General features: G+C 49.4%; 1 protein-coding gene across 4 annotated transcripts in view; it reads right to left on the minus strand.

Moving 5' to 3' along the window:
* Positions 1–3,567: 3,567 nt before the first annotated feature.
* The window catches only part of LOC149349661 (uncharacterized), a 512,421-nt gene continuing 501,945 nt past the window's right edge, over positions 3,568–14,043 (minus strand). Inside the window, exon 4 of one of the 4 annotated variants that reach the window (XR_016290148.1) lies at positions 3,568–3,628. The gene's annotated coding sequence lies outside the window, so the exon portion shown is untranslated. The remainder of the gene's footprint in view (positions 3,629–14,043) is intronic. The other 3 variants (XR_016290149.1, XR_016290147.1, XR_016290146.1) reach the window with 3 other exon arrangements.

The following is a 14,043-nucleotide window of genomic DNA, read 5'->3' on the forward strand; positions in this document are numbered from 1 at the left end:
GCCTTGTGGGCGCAGAGAGACATCATGGCTAAAAGAAGAGTGTAAAAGGTCAAGAAATTCACGCTAGCTATGCGTGACCGATTTAGGAATGATGACCCATGGTTAATGGCGCCTGCGATAAGCGTGTGAATAATCAAGAAATTCACTCTGCGGCATCCCATCGAACGGCATGTCCGCCGTGGTATTTGTGATTCTGAGAGCAGCAACGCTGCTACGGTTGCTTACCTGCGCACTGGAAAGGCGATGTGCTCCATTACTTTGTACGCGATGATGTTTTCCGCGCTTTCCCTCTGTCCGATTATGCGCCATTAATGCGGACGCGATGGATATGTGTGACAGCTGGTAGCTCCTTCGATAATCGGTGATGATGTGCGAGGCACTGGAGGCCTAGTGACTTGCGTGTATAGAATCATAAGAATAGGATTCGTTATGCTCCTCCAGCGGACTAAGTGCGAAATCAGTGCGCAGTCACGGCTCCAGGTTTACTGTGCCTGCGAAACCTCTAGTTTGATCCTGTGCAGGTATAGCCGAGCCGGCTCAGTGGGACTCAGACGCGGAATTGAGATATATCTGATGGGTCTGCAAAATCCGACCAGGCAGAGTGAATTAATCCAATTAGAGGGCCTAGGAAAGGCGTTTTCGATTACTTAATATAGCGTTGTAAAGTGACCGTCATCCATGTGGGCACTTCTTGTGCCAAACGTCTCAATAACTGCAAGCCAACCTAATTGTCCAATAGCTCCAACTACTGCACAGCGAGTATCTTTCACAGCTGAAGCATACTCCACCAGAGGAATATTACGCAGCAATATTCCGCTGGCACCTGCCATCCCAAACTGCGATGACTGAAACATGGAAAACTCGCGCCTGCATGTTAGTAGAGAATGGGCAGCCGCGATGGCGGACCAGTATGTAAAAATTTAGTCTATAGGATACGCCTTCAGCATCTTTAGCAAGTGCCGTAATAACGACCCAACGTCATCGATATTCATACATGTACAGTCTCTGCCAAAAGTAACCAGGTTGCATGGTTTGCTTCTCATTTGTGTAGCAGAGCGCTCATGGCTTCCCTAAAGATAAAAAGTCCTTTGAAGGTGAGGACAGGGGTTCTCCTTAGCATAGAGAGATTTAGAGCTCAAGGGCTGGCATAATAGCTCTAATATACGACTGAGAAGCATTCCGTACAGCCTGGTTACTTTTGGCAAAGACTGTACGTGAGCCATACCACAAGTGCCCAAGAATTTTTTTTGTGGTGATTTTTTATTATGTGCTGCTTCTTCCACTGCTGGGAGCTAAAGTCACTAGGCAAACTTTTGGCGAACAACTCTGTTACTTCACTTGAACCCTTACAGGGGGCAGGCAATGACTAAATATTGCTCGACTATGGACGAGTCCTGCTTCACATAGCGGGTTACATTAGTACAACCACTGACGAGAACAGCTCGTCACGCGCTTACATAAACCTAACAGGGCTCCACTGACAAGCCTGACATGGCATTTCACATCTAGTTACACTTGTTCCCAGTACGTAACAGTGGGTGTTTTGTGCCGTAGCTTTTTGGTGGCATTTTGGCTGCATTGTGCTATTCACAAAAAAAAAAGGGAGGGGGCGCAAGAAAATATCTGTCTAATGGTATCAAGTAAATGGAAATGATTGGTGAAGAAAGTCTTTCTTCCTAATCGAAGAAAGTGGCGCAGCGCTCTCTCCGTATGGAATTGTTGGAAACGGAGACTAAAACGTTGACTCTGCAGACTGCGTTCCACTTATGGGTACTGCCCGTGAGTCAGATGTGCCTAATGCGCCTGGCTCTGCCGTCATGTTACCTGCTTTCCCAAACTTCCCGGCATTTGAAAAGCATGAGCCGACGTCGACAGTGTTAAGAATGGATCAATTTTTTCTCGGCAAGGAAGTCACTGATGGAACAGTTAGCGAGATTTTATATCATGTAGGGAAGCCCAAGTGTTGTAGTTTACATTTCAAAACAATAAAGTAAACGGCCAGGGAAAGAGGTTCCATGCAGCGTAGAAGAAAACACGTAGTTTATTGTTGGCTGTCGGTCGCTAGCACTCAGATGAATAAAAGCGATCACGGTGAGAAAACAGCGCGTTGACACAGCGCGTTGACACAGGGCGCAAGAAGAGGCACACAACACAGTTCTGCATCGGCGAGTCGTGTTCTCATCGTGTTCTCGGGCTCGCACCAATTAGCAGAGCTACGCACTGTCACCCTGAACAGAGTTCTGAGAAACTGAAGCAACGGAGCTACCGTAGGTAATGGTCTGCATAACTGTTTAGTTTGTTGCATGCGTTAGTCTGTACGTGCTACCGTTCATTTGCCCTTCAAACTGTCCATCCGTTCCCACCTGCGTGCGCGTGTAGGTACGTGCGTAGCAGCAAAGATTGAACAGGCGCCTGCGTGGGGTTAACGGAAAGGAGTGTCGCAAACGACAGGCCACGTGGCAGGCGGCCTGTCCCGGGTGGGAAGAAACGCTGGAGCGGGAAGGCTCTGCGAGAATGGCGCCGACAGCTGTGTCGAGTCGAGAACTGAAGGAGAAAGGCTGAGTTGAAGGTTGAAGAAGGAGGAGGCTGTTGGAGATGTGGAGGTGGATCTCGGGCATACCTGTGGCGTTCCGAAGGTTTTCGATGGCGAGCCGAAGGCAGTCATGAGGCAAATGTCTGGGGCTCGTCAAAACGATAAGAAAGTTGGGTTACGACGGGGCGCATGAAGTTTCAGAAGGTTGCCTATCGCCCGTCTGTAAGGTAATGCGAAAATACCGTGGTATCTGATTTTGAGCACCGTCTTTACGCTATTGTTATTCGCCTATTTTCAAAACACCACAGTATTTACTTCTACGTTCTTCATCACTTCTGCGTTTTTTTTTCCGCCAACGGTATCTCCTCTATCTCAGAGCATTTCGTCTTAGACGTCATGATATCAATGCCTCTATTTTCATAGCATGCTCCTGGCGGCTGTATGAGTCCAATTATATGTCTAACTTTTCATTAATCTTCGCTTTTGCTAGTCCAAAGTTTACAATGCTGTCTAAGATAGAAAAGAATCACTGCAGTGGCTATGTGGGGAAACTACGTACCGCTCGAACTGAACCGGCGCTTTTCTGCAATTCATGCTCGAAATGATCATCCATCGAAGCAGTTCGAGCCACAAAGAACAAAGGGAGAAAGTTCGTCGACAACTTTAAGTTGCGACTTATCCTCCATTCGCTTATTTATTTTTGCAATGATGATTCTTAGTAGCACTTCTGCAGTGTTCCATAAACGATGGAGGGGGTGGAGGGGCCTCAGGAAACAACCATGTGACCCTGTTGGCCCATGAGGCGTTATTCATTACGTTCAGCGAGTGGACGCTGTCATTGGAGGTGACGGGAGTTTAGGAGGGGGGGAGGGGCGGATAGCTAAGACGCGCGATGACCGCTATGATCATAACTGCGTCAGCTGCTCCACAGCTGTCGCCGTCACGCAGTAAACGCGATATACTATAGGAAGTGCTTGTGCTGCAGTCAGACAGGTGAACATTGCACGCAGAAAGAAATGTGATACTCACATGTTAGCAGACAGAAGACACAGGGTTGGTGGTGGGACAGTGGGCTACAGCTGTAGACACCATCAACTGCGAAAAACAGAAAAAGAACGGGATGCAGTTAGTTTTCCGCGAGAGCATACTGCGGCGTTCGTTAGAACATATTTTGACGAAGACGACGAAGCTGGCAGTGGCGCAGGACGGAGCGCTCCCGCAAGCCCAGCGGCCATCTTATCGCAATCAGTCGTCTAACCTAAATCTTAGGCTGATTAGGTAAACAAAGGAAGTGGAATGAGGGGCTCGTTATAAATATGAGAGAAGCCAACAGCCACAGAAACCAAGGGGCACAGGGGATATTAAATTGATTTATTTATTTTGTGGTGCTGATCAATTTATAATATTACTGAAAATGTTACCGCTTAAAGCTAATTGATTAGAAAAGCAGAAGAAAAAACAACCACATGCCGCCGGTGGGATCCGAACCCACGACCTCCGAATTACGCGTCCGGTGCTCTACGGCGACGGCTGTCAAATCTTCTGCTTTCGGGGGTATTTATGTTTTACAAATAACCTAACGTTGGGAGTGGTCACTAGCGCCACCCGCGTTCATAAGCGGCGGACGTAGAACGTCCTGAGTTACCGCTGGTGTGACGTAGAACGTCATCGAACGGAGAGGGTGGCAGCTGTGTGAGAACCCGCTTATGCTTCCTATGGCGTCAAGACTGCCAGAACTGAGGCCCTCGCTAAGCAGTTAAGCAAACAAGGGAAGTGGAATGAGGGGCTCGTTATAAATATGAGAGAAGCCAACAGCCACAGAAACCAAGGGGCACAGGGGATATTAAATTAATTTATTTATTTTGTGGTGTTGATCAATTTATAGTATTACTGAAAATGTTACCGCTTAAAGCTAATTGATTAGAAAAGCAGAAGAAAAAACAACCGGAGGTCGTGGGTTCGGATCCCACCGGCGGCGTGTGGTTGTTTTTTCTTCTGCTTTTCTAATCAATTAGCTTTAAGTGGTAACATTTTCAGTAATATTATAAATTGATCAACACTACAAAATAAATAAATTAATTTAATATCCCCTGTGCCCCTTGGTTTCTGTGGCTGTTGGCTTCTCTCATCTAAATCTTAGGCTGGTCGTCACGTAACAACATATCCGAGAAAGTGATTTTGGAAAACCTTTTGACCGTTTATTCTTGGCGTTTTTCGTTGGTGGGCTCGCCTCTCCTGCGTTATATTTGTGCCTCTCCATGGTGTTTTCTACCCGTTAATTTATGCTGAAGGACTCATCCATGTTTTCTTTGTGGATCAAGAACCGCATTTCACATTCTTTCCTGTTGTAGTCGTCTGTGGCAGAGTACATGACTGTCGTTCAACACTGCGTCCGACTTTCCTCATAATGCCGCAAACACCAATGAAATCTCATTTAAACCCCCATAGTTCTTCCGGCGGTACAGCCAGGCATTATTCGCCTGGTAGGCTTATAGGGTAAACGTTGCCAGGTTCAACTTGCACCATCATTCTAATGTTACTGGCGGTATTACATCACATTTCGGACGTCTAAATCATGACAGAAACTAACGAACCATCTTTGAGCGCAGAGCTGATTTTGCGCCGTTACGCATATAGAATGTCTACAAATGTAGCAAGCACGAGAGAAATATACGCTGTCGATGGGTCTGCCGACACCGATAGAAGCGAATGGCAGTTTCAGCCGACCCTCCTCGCACAGTTAACAACTTAAAGGATGTAAGTGAAACAGCGCTAGACACGGGACAAAGGAAGAACAACACAGCACAAGGCGCTGTGGAACAAAGGATGGTTCTCGGTGAGCGTCATTACAGGATTGAGCAGTGAGCAGTTGAATCGGTTGACAGACTGCCTGGAGGTCTCTGAAATATTCATGTCGTGAAGGCTGTTGTCATGGAAGTTGGCGGACAGTTCAGCGCAGCAGAGCAGTATCGGTTTTTTGCATGCGTACTCAGCTCATCATGATCAGCGAAGTGCATTTCCCTTTGATCACTTTTTTTCCTTTTCTTTACTCAGAGCGGCCGACAAATACGCACTATTAACTTAGTTATCGATTAAACTGCAGCGCCTGCAAAACCTTGATTAGGCCCGAGCCTACGAGCGAGTGGCCAAGGGAAAAATATCGGCGGGAAGATACCATCACAAGAAAAGTAAGGCTTGGCCCTTTCGTCTCCTTTTCTCTCTTCTCAGCCCTTTCTTTTTCTTTTGTTGGCCGTTTTGAAACAAAACAGCGTCGGGTAAAACGAGGCCCGTATTCTCAAGATCGAGTCAAGCGATGCGAATGCGATCTGCTCCTTTCAAAATGGCCGCTGCTCTGGAGAAAACTGAAAATGCGCTTAACAAAGTGCGATTCCTTCTGAAAACCAGCCCTCAGGCTACAAAGATACTGCCGAAAAAAAAAGCAAGAAAAGAGGCCAAAAAAAAAAAAAGCTAGAACACGAAAACTGAACAGTTCAGCCGCTGGTGGCTCTTATCAAGAATTTCGGTTAACAAAAGCCGACAGCAAAGACAAGAGCTCCGATTGAAAGACGACGATAATAAAAAGAAAACGACGGAAGATAGAAAGCCCTAAGGGAAGCGAGCGTTGTCGTTCTGCTTCATGTAAAAGGGAGCACGGGTAGACGACAGCGAGCGAAAAGAGCAGGCGAAAGAATTGCACAATTAAGGGAAAGCTTCGCGGGGCCAAATAAGGGAAGAGGATTAACGGACGAGGATTACCGAGTCAGGGGAAGGGGAGGCGGGGGGGGGGGGGGGGGGGAGTGCGTAAGAGCACCGTCGGGCTGCAGAGCCATGTGCTGATGCCCCCGTGACGACCGAGCGGCGTCGCCAATCGGACACTTGGCCGAAGCGCGCGAGGACTGGGCCTTTTTCTTTGCACTCGGCGTAAAGGAGAAGCAACGACGACGTCCTCCTCGCCGGGACAGTGCGGCGCATGAGGGGACGGGTGTCGCTCGCAACTGGTCCTGCGACTGGACTGCCGCGAAGACTGGTGTAGAGTCGTAACTTTATACGGCTTCCGCGTACCCCCCACGAGTGCTTTACGCCGGCGCTGAAAGCTGCTCTGCAAGGCGAGGCCCGCAGAGGCCGTCGCCATGGGCTGTAGAGTGCCGACTGTCGGCGCTGTAGCCTGGTCTCTGACCACACGGGGGGCTTGCAAAGCTAGCACGCTTCAGGGCACGCGTAAAAAAGGGTGTGCGCCCCAGGCTTTCGGGACGCATTTTGTTAACTGATATGAGTTACGTTGCTATGAAACGAGAAAGACTGGATAGAAGCAAGCAAACACCCTAAGCAACGCACCAAGATAATCGGACTTCTGCTAGCGCAAGCATGCCCTAAAGAATAACCCTGCCCCGTGCTCTTGCAAATAGAGAGGAGTAAGAGGAATTTCTACTGAGATAAATGCGGCTATGCAGGTGGGCCTTAATACGGCGTGGCAAATAAGCGTTGTTAAAAACAAGGGAGGTTTAATCGTACGTCTGGATGGACATCTGCATACTGCCAAATATATTCGGTACTGGGGACGTAAACGTCTAACAATGTTTAAATTCTGACCGAACACTGATGAGAAAACGAAAGTCGTAAAGCGAAGAATGCTAGTTCATCGCATATTTCCCGGCCGCCCGTGCGCGCGAGAAAAAAAAAAAGACAGAGAATGCTTATTGCCCTCGAATCGGAGTGAACCAGCGATCTGTGCTGCGTAGAAGACGACGGTGAGTAGGCAGTGCCGTGGGACGGAAGTTCATGAAGACGACGCTCTCCAATGCACAGCGCGAGAGTGTGGTGCAGTTTAACACGACACGTGTTGGATCCTTTCTGTACATAACCATGTAGAATAAATACCATGACAAAAAAAAAAAGCGGCGATAGCCTAGTGGTCTCGCTGAGTGGCCGTTAAAGGAGATCTGCTCGCACAAGCGCGGGTTCGACTCCAAGCCATAGATATTGATTAAATTTCTTTCTCTTTTTCATGGTTTGACCTGTAACTCAGCTGAAGGTCAAAACTAGGCACCCGGCGATCGAAGCACGAGCTCCCGTAGTGAAGCTTTCGCTTCAAAACAATTCCGCAATGTTTACGTTATGTCGCGTAATTCGCTAAACTGCGCTAATGCGCTAAAAAGAGCTGGGTTGCATGTGCGCGCTGTGTAGTTTTTTGCGGCACATATGTGAACGCCACCCCTGCTAGAATCCCGGCTACACAACCCCTTCTAAGCTTCCACTGCGCGTTCCCTCCCCCGCTCCGTGGGTCGACTTTCCTTCCCAGCTTCCACCCTCTTCCGCGGACGGCCAACGCCAGAGTCTCCGTGGACGTCGCAAATGAAGCCCTCTCTCTAAACAGGAAACGCACAAAGCACGAAGAAGGCAGGAAGTTACAGAGAACACAAAACAGTGATTAACCATCATGTGCTCAGTACCTTGATAAGCGCTGTGTGGCTTTTATGACGTCAGACTCTAAGCCCTGTAATGGTAGTGGGCTGTTGAAACATTCAGCGCAAGTGGAGCGGCTTGTTTCTAACGGATATGCGGCTTTTAGCATACTTGAGACGGCACAGTCATCGCCACGGTACGGCTGGCGCATAAAGTGGCATCACATTTGCGTTGTTGCATCGCCTTAGCACGTGTGGATATTCATGACTACTTAGAACGGCTGCTAAGCCTGCGCTCAAGCGGCTCGCTTTAATGGCGCAGTATGGAGCTGTGTTGCCGGGCGCAGCATGCTCAGCCTAGCCCCGGAACTCAGTGAACTGGGGCGTCTCAGTGTAGGGAGAGGGATGAGGAGGAAAGGCGTGGAGGTTAACCATGGGGAAGATGCCCAGCCGGCAGTCGGGGAAAGGGTTGAGGGCATACAGGGGGAATGAGAACAGAGAGCAGAGTTTAATATGAAGTATAGGATGGAACAAATAACTTTACGCAAGGCAATATCATCGCTCAGGCATGACACCCTCGAGAAAGAGAACAGTGTTCACTATTAGAGCAGTGTCTGCCCGTTGTTGAGATACATCTGCAGCTTCTAAAGCTGTACGCGTGTGACAGTTCAGTACAATACGAAAGTAATCGACCAGACCTAAAAAGTCATTATACCGAATCGAGGTCTAGATTCCAGGGGCCAACCACACGGGAACCAAATAGCGACGGCAATCATTTTTCCCACCGTCGTGTTATTTCGAAAGGCTCTGGCTTTAAAGTGCGCTGTCGGAACCAGCACAGCGCACATCAACACGCGACAAGCAGTTTCTTGTAGCAGGGACTAACGCTGCCTTTCACTTCAAGAGTGCAACCGCCTCTGGGTATGCTTTTAAAGCGGCCCATTGTGGAGACTCGGCAAAAAATGAATAGTGAATAGTATTAATTGCTACGCGTTTTAATTTCAGTCAGAGATGCCAAAGACATTTACAAGTGTGGCGAACTGGGCTTCATGGTGAAAACAGCGCGGGAAAAACGAACGGACGACGAAAGACGCAACACAAGCGCGATGTGTCAGGCTGCCCGATTAAGGTCAAGCGGTTACCCCTCCCATTTGATCTCTCGGGCATGTGATAAACTTCTTGCATGGGTGAAGAAGGGTGATAAGCCGAAACGGGAAAGAAAGAAGTTTGTGGTAGTGCCGTGCACTCATGGTGCAGCGCACGGGTTAAAGAATGTCGCAGGTCGATACAATGTTGACGTTGTGTTTTCAGCTCCGAGCAAACTTCACCGTGTGTGCAGGCAAGTGGAGATTAAGGCGAAGAGGGCAAACACAAAAAAGAAAACGATGGATGGTTGCCAGATCAACCATCAGAGTCGCTTTGTCCCATGCAGGGTGGGGGTGGTGTACAGGATCCCTTGTACTTGCGGAGCTGTTTACATAGGCCAGACGGGGCGATGCATAAATGTTCGTTTGAGTGAACATTACAATTCCCGGTCCAATGATTCTTCATGCAATCTTGCCCGTCATTGGAAGGAAGGCACATGCACTCCTCTTTTCTCTAACACCGTCATCCTCGCCAGGCATAAAGATCGATTAACACGTGAAATTATAGAGGCATTTCATATTTACGATAACAGTGGTAGGTGCATCAGCGACCCTTCCATCGTTCTCAATGATAAAGAGCTCTCCTATTTATCCGGAAGAGACATCTAACTGTCTCACGCGCATGCGCCACGGAGATGGTGTGTGCGTCTTCTCACCGTCATGTATGATCAGGTTTTTTGGTTGTGTTCTTTCACTTTTGATGTTTTCCTGATTAGGAAAGCATTTAAAAGACGTTTTCTTCCATTAAAAATCAGTTGCGAGTCAGCGCTTGTGTTGTGTCTTTCGTCGTCCGTTCGTTTTTCCCGCGCTGTTTTCACCATGAATGATTACCAACTAGCCCAAATCGCAGCCTTAATGAACTGGGCTTGTTGGTGAAGGATCATACTCAAAACAGCGCGAAAGACGGGACAAAAGAAGGAGACAACACATTTACAAACACGCATGAATCCCCTGGATCCCTGAGACACAAAGTCCGGCAAAGTAAACAAGATTATTGGGCGGCGCATTCTGAGAACGAGTAAAATCAGTTCATTTCGTTGTTTATTTATATCAAATATTTTTTCGATTCCATGTTGCACGCTTAAACTCGGTATCGGCGCCAGCGGGCTCTTGTTAATGATTCAGCGTAAGCAAGCAAAACAGTATTAGCGTCAAATGCAGTTTGAAGCGGGCACCGTTCGAAATCCGTCGCATGAATTATGGACTTGATGCCAGCAACCAAAGAAAAACACGCAAACGCTCCCAAAAGTGAAAGAGCCAATATTGGTGTCGATGTCAATATTCTTCTCCGCGACTCCACCTGTGCAAACATGTTACCAACGGTCGGCGCACAGAGGCAGCCCTGAAATATTGGAGGCGCAGAAAAATGCGACCACACTGCTCGTTACGCCCTCAAAAAAAGTAAACAATAGAGTGCTTTTCATCTGCAATTGTGGAAATAACCGTTAACTTCGGAGCATGTTCAATATACACTTCCCGATTTTAAGACGACAAGCAAGCAGAAGCTTTTTGCAATATTTGTTTTAATTTTTAACTATTTGGTGTTCAGACAGCGGCATACAAAAAGCAACACTGGGACAGCTGCATTGTGCTCCGAGCGGGTGCAGCACAGCTCGTCCGAGATGTTACAGCGCGATCGTGTCTACAAATGCAAGGGACCGAGAGTGACCTAAATTATTCGCAGGATCGCTTCTGTCACGTTTCCTGTTAACAGCCCATATGAGTAATTTTGCTTCCGATAGAACAGGCAGCTGTTGTTGTTGTGGGTGTTGGGTTTTATGGCGAATAAGCAATTAAGGCCATAGTGTGCCAAACGCGTTTCAAAAATGTTTGCTTGATAGGAGGGAGTTCAAAGATTTTTGGAGTACTATAACTGGCTGAGAAGCTTCGTTTCTTTTAAAAATGAAGCGCAGGAAATTTTGACGAGTGCATTTCGACCTAAGAGTAAGCTTAGATGGAATGGGATATGTTGAACATAAAATTGCGGGAAATGCTTTTCTTGGTTTCTCCAGTTTTGTCCATGTAAATAAGATGTGGCTCGTGGTGACCTTTTCTCCGGAGAGTTCGCATGTAGGTTCATCGTGTAAGTGGTAGCGCGTGTCATCATGTACATGGCTAAGCAATTAAAGAAGAGAAAAATTGGGAGCCCAAAGAGTGTAGATAAAACTGACTCGCTGTTCAGAGCTGCCGGAACTCCGCTCGCATTCGTTTCTTTCCGGGTCGTTGCAAAGCGGCGCTAGTTAGCAGCCGTTTTCAGAGCACCCGCAGTGCACGTCCGTCGGCACAGTCACAAAACCGGGAACGATGCGCGTTCTGCTTCGACGAAACACGTGTAAGACCCTTGGACGGAATGCGCGCGATAAGCAGGGTTCCCGGTGAAGAGTGAGGCAGAGAGAGAGGGGCGCACGAAGGGCGCGCCACGTGTTCTCGGTCGGGTGCCCGCACGGCGGCAGCTGAGCGACGGTTGGGGACCGAAAGTGGCGACGCTTCTGGGCCCCGGAAACAGCCCGCGGGCCCATTCCGACGGGGCCGCCACCCATTAGGGCACTCGAGCGCCGATTTCCTCCCGCACGGCCTTCATTAGAATAGGCCGCCCGCAGAACCTGCCGCAGCGCGGGGCCGCCCGTTTTCCGCCTCTTATCAAATGGGCCCGGATTGGGGGCTCCGGGCTCGCCAGCGCACGCCGATAACTCCGTGCGCGCGGCCAGGGCGACACCGGACAGGGTCGGCGGGCCGCGCACCGGGGCTCCTTCTCGGCAGAGGGACTCGCCCGTTCTCGCACCCGCTGTGCGTGCTCCATCTTCATTTGGCAGGCCGGCCTTAATGATCTTTTGATCTCGCGCTGATGGGTCGCCCCTGGGAGAAAAAAAGAAGAAAGGGCCTTCGACGGGCCGCCTGTCAGAGAGAGCACACGTTCTGTGGTTCCGTTATATGGGCGCACCACCCCCCTCTCCCACCGACCAAACTATACTCCTTTTATTTTCAACCTGCCGCCGCCATTCTTTCCCCTTTTGTCACTTCATTTCTCGACGTCTTTTTCTCTGTTCTCTTAGCCCTAAGGCCCCTTTCTAATACCGCTCTCAATTTCGCTGAGGTGGGAAGCATTTTTCCGCTTAACGAACACGCTAAGCACCATGGGACATCCAAGATTTTGCGCTAAGCGAAAGATCATTTCCTTCTGCATGTGTGAGCGAGAATTTCAGGCTATAAAAACCTTGCGTAAAAGCGCTGACAGACTACAGTATTTGGCGCAATAAAAAAAAAATCAATAAAACCTGGGCGTCATCCGTGAGTGCCGTAGTTTCGGGGCACTCAACAGACCGTGCATGTTGCGAACAGTCCGTTACACTCGCTGCTTCAGTAATTATTATTACTTAGCAATTCTACCGGAAAATTTCGCGAGGTTAGGACGACGACCAGGCACTGAACTTTGGCTCTCCGGCTTAGAATAGGCAAACCGTTATTCATTTCTCCAGTCTTTTTGCGCACAGTGCACAGCCGCGGAAAATTAGGGTATTAAATATTCTCTGTCGGAAGCACCAGCTTTAACGTGGAGTTCACATGAAAATCTTGAAGTACAAGTCGTATGCGGTCGCAGGAACACTCAAAGAATCACCAGGCGAAAATAAAAAGACGCGAAAAAAAAAAGCAAAGAGCCGGGAAATAGATATGATGCTCGCTTCAGATCCCACAAAACAGACTGAAAGCAAAGATCTGTGAACCTTTAAAAAAAAAAAAACCTAAAGCGCACAAAATAGCGGCGGCGGATATCGACGCTCATTTGAAACGGGCCTAGTTTATGCTCCTCGCGCTGATAGCACAGGTCGAGACACCCTGGAGCGCGATAAAAGGTGCTCAAGTAACCAGCGAACGCACTGAGCACCGACCAGAGCTGATGCGGCAGCGCGAAAATGAGGGGAAGAAAGCAAGCAGAGAGAAGCGCAGAAAGGAAGAAGCAGAGCAGAGTGGGTCGTGTCGTTTCGGCAAATCCGACGCCACAGAGGCTTTCAGCTTCCGCCGATGCCGGGGAGGAGAGAAGAGACAAACGGCGATGGCCGAATGGGGCATACGCAACACGAGACGAATCTCCGAGATCAGCGGCCGGCTACGGCGGCGGCTGCTTCTGCGACTAGCGAACCCGAAACGGGCGAACGCCGCCGAGAGGGGACATCCATCCGGGCACGGGCGAAAAAAAAAAAGGGGGCCCCGGAAACTGCGCCAATAAGGCCTACGAGCGCCCGGCAGAGCCGTCATCTATCGCGCATTAGAGAAGATCGGAGTGGGCGCGGAAACAAGACGCCCCATTCATTCTGGTCCCAGGGCGTCCGCCGCAACGCAGCGCCAACGAGGCTGACACCGACGCTCGGCGGCGACCGAACGCACGCCGATCTCTGCCGCCTAACCCCCTCCTCCCCACCCGGGCTGCCCTTCCCCTCGTTGCCCAACCGAGCGTCGGATGCTCGAGTGGGTGCTTTCGGGGACTCCAGCGGCGCCCCCCTCTACACTCGGCCGGCTACACCGCATCATTTGCAAATCCCGGTCGGCGCGCACCACTATGCGAGCCGAACGACGTTCCGATGGCTCGGCGGAGAGAAAAACGAAACAAGCAAAAGAAGGGCCTTCACTAGTTCGCCAGCATCTTTGCGCCTGCGCACGCCAGCCGAAAAGATGCTCAGTTTGACATCGGAGAGGTCGCTTGAGGCATAACGAAACAAGCAACGAACCGACGGAGAGACATCCCTGTCCACGTTGCTTGCCGTGTGTTTGAATTAGCTGCTGGAAGCCACAACTGAAATGTTGCTTTCTAGGTTCCAGTAAAAAAATGCAGTTGCCTTGGAAAGTGGACTAGAGCATAGTTTCACGACACTTCAAAGCCTCTTTTGTCTTAAGCTCACAGCCCTTAGCCTTTCTGAGCGAGCGCAGTCGCTAGAGCATATGCCGATGTCAGATGGGGAAGTCCTGT

This window comes from Amblyomma mixtum, chromosome 3 (genome assembly GCF_055824585.1).
Source record: "Amblyomma mixtum isolate Tamu chromosome 3, ASM5582458v1, whole genome shotgun sequence".
In the NCBI taxonomy this organism is placed as follows: domain Eukaryota; kingdom Metazoa; phylum Arthropoda; class Arachnida; order Ixodida; family Ixodidae; genus Amblyomma; species Amblyomma mixtum.